General features: G+C 47.2%; 1 protein-coding gene across 2 annotated transcripts in view; it reads right to left on the bottom strand.

Moving 5' to 3' along the window:
- The window catches only part of jmy (junction mediating and regulatory protein, p53 cofactor), an 80,409-nt gene that overhangs the window by 36,074 nt on the left and 41,835 nt on the right, over nucleotides 1-2,500 (bottom strand). The gene's annotated exons all lie outside the window — the stretch shown is intronic.

Consider the following 2,500-nt stretch of genomic DNA (forward strand, 5'->3'; position numbering starts at 1 on the left):
TGTGTGTGTGTGAGTGAGAGAAACTGACAGGCAAAAAGAGAGAGAGAGACAGGCAGGCAGAGAGACAAAGCAGAAATAGCTGGGTAAGGCGAGTAACACGAGAACACTTCAGAGATGTGAAATTCTGTCGTTTCAACAGCGCAGCTTTGGTGCTCCAACTCTGTCACAGGAGGAGGGGCTTCAGCGCTTCACTCTCTGAATCTCAGCCGACCCCGTGTAGGGTCACGACCCCGTGTAGGGTCACGATTCCAAAGTTAACAACCAGCGCGTTACACTCTCCCAGTGTAACGTTAACTTTAAAAGAGAAAATGTCAGAAGAGCTTCAGATGAAATGCTGATGAAAATCTGAACCAATATAATATAATCTTTCACGAGAGCTGTACACAGAGAGCAAAGACAAAAAATAAAGATGGTCATATTTATTTTTAAAAAGTTGTGCAAAAGTGGTTTGAGGGTTCGAGTAAAATAATGTGGGGAAGGGAAAGCGAGTTTTCCAATAACGAAACCGGATCCACATAATCAGTTAATGTGCTTGGCTTCCAGTCAATAAGAACTCGCGCAGAGCTCGCTGTCGAGCACATCGACATTACAGAGCAGTGTGTGTGTGTGTGTGTGTGTGTGTGTGTGTGGACCCCGATGCTATAACTAACTCTGTTTAGGGCGAAGCCACTGACAGGCTGTACACGGAGCCAGCAGGAGAATGGCGCGGATTCACAGCCCCACAGTCGACACACACTGTACGGCGCTTTTAACGATACGCATTGTCCCAAAGCGGTTTTACAGAATTCCAGATCCATAACAAATGAGCCAGAGACAGTGGTGAGGAAAAACTTCCTGGGATGACAGGAGGAACCAAAAGGGAATGTAATATTGTGACAATAATACAGTGGAGAGCTGTAAAAGACTAAAGGCACTCGGTACACACAGTGTATGCAGTGTATGTTGACGCCGACACAAGTCTAGTTACTAATTTGCCAGAAATGAAGCTATTAAAGACAAACTATTTCAGATATTTGACCTTGCTGTGACCTTGAAAAACAGATGTACGCATGCAGGCACACACGCACAGACCGATGGTGAAAATCGTAGCTCGCCAAAAAATGTGGGCTTTGAGTTTGAACTTGAAAGTGTGAGTAATGTCTCTGCATGATAAACATGATGGAAGCTACTGAAGAAAAACTATCAGACATTTGACCTCGCTGTGACCTTGAACCGGTCTGGATCAACTCCCAAATGTAATCAGTTCATGTGCTGGTAATTCGATAACAAACATTCAGTCCTTGGTTACACTGGGACACTTACGCATCTCTCTCTCTCCCTCTCTCTCTCTCTCTCTCTCTCTCTCTGGCGGTGAATCTCATATTCTGTCTCTGCTGAGTCTCATCTTGGCCCCATCTGTGTCTTCTATTCTCTCTCTCTCTCTGGGTCCCGTCTGTCTTCTATTCTCTCTCTCTCTCTGGGTCCCGTCTGTCTTCTATTCTCTCTCTCTCTCTCTGGGTCCCGTCTGTCTTCTATTCTCTCTCTCTCTCTGGGTCCCGTCTGTCTTCTATTCTCTCTCTCTCTCTCTGGGTCCCGTCTGTCTTCTATTCTCTCTCTCTCTCTGGGTCCCGTCTGTCTTCTATTCTCTCTCTCTCTCTCTGGGTCCCGTCTGTCTTCTATTCTCTCTCTCTCTCTGGGTCTCGTCTGTCTTCTATTCTCTCTCTCTGTCCCTGTCCCATACCTTTCTCTCTCAATGTCCCATTTCTTTCTCTCTCTCTCCCTCCCCATCTCTCTCTTTCTCTCTGTCCCTGTCCCATCTCTCTCTCTCTCTGTCCCATTTCTCTCTCTCTCTGGGTCCTGTCTGTCTTCTATTCTCTCTCTCTCTGTCCCATTTCTCTCTCTCTCTCTCTCTCTCTCTCTGGGTCCCGTCCCATCCCTTTCTCTCTCTCTCAATGTCCCATTTCTCTCTCTCCCCATCTCTCTCTCTGTCCCATCTCTTTCTCTCTCTGTCCCATTTCTTTCTCTCTCTCTGTCCCATTTCTCTCTCTCTCTGTCCCATTTCTCTCTCTCTCTCTCTCTCTCTGCCCCACCTCTCTCTCTCTGGGTCCCATCTGTCTTCTATTCTCTCTCTGTCCCATCTCTCTCTCTCTGGGTTCCGTCTGTCTTCCATCCTCTCTCTCTCTCTGTCCCATATCTCTCTCTCTCTCTCTCTGGGTTCCATCTGTCTTCTATCCTTTCTCTCTGTCCCATTTCTCTATCTCTCTCTGGGTCCCGTCCCATCCCTTTCTCTCTCTCAATGTCCCATTTCTCTCTCTCCCCATCTCTCTCTCTGTCCCATCTCTTTCTCTCTCTCTGTCCCATTTCTCTCTCTCTCTCTGTCCCATTTCTCTCTCTCTCTCTGTCCCATTTCTCTCTCTCTCTCTGTCTGTCCCACCTCTCTCTCTCTGGGTCCCATCTGTCTTCTATTCTCTCTCTGTCCCATTTTTCTCTCTTTCTGTCCCATATCTCCTCTCTCTCTCTC

Source organism: Neoarius graeffei, chromosome 12 (assembly GCF_027579695.1).
Source record: "Neoarius graeffei isolate fNeoGra1 chromosome 12, fNeoGra1.pri, whole genome shotgun sequence".
Classification (NCBI taxonomy): domain Eukaryota; kingdom Metazoa; phylum Chordata; class Actinopteri; order Siluriformes; family Ariidae; genus Neoarius; species Neoarius graeffei.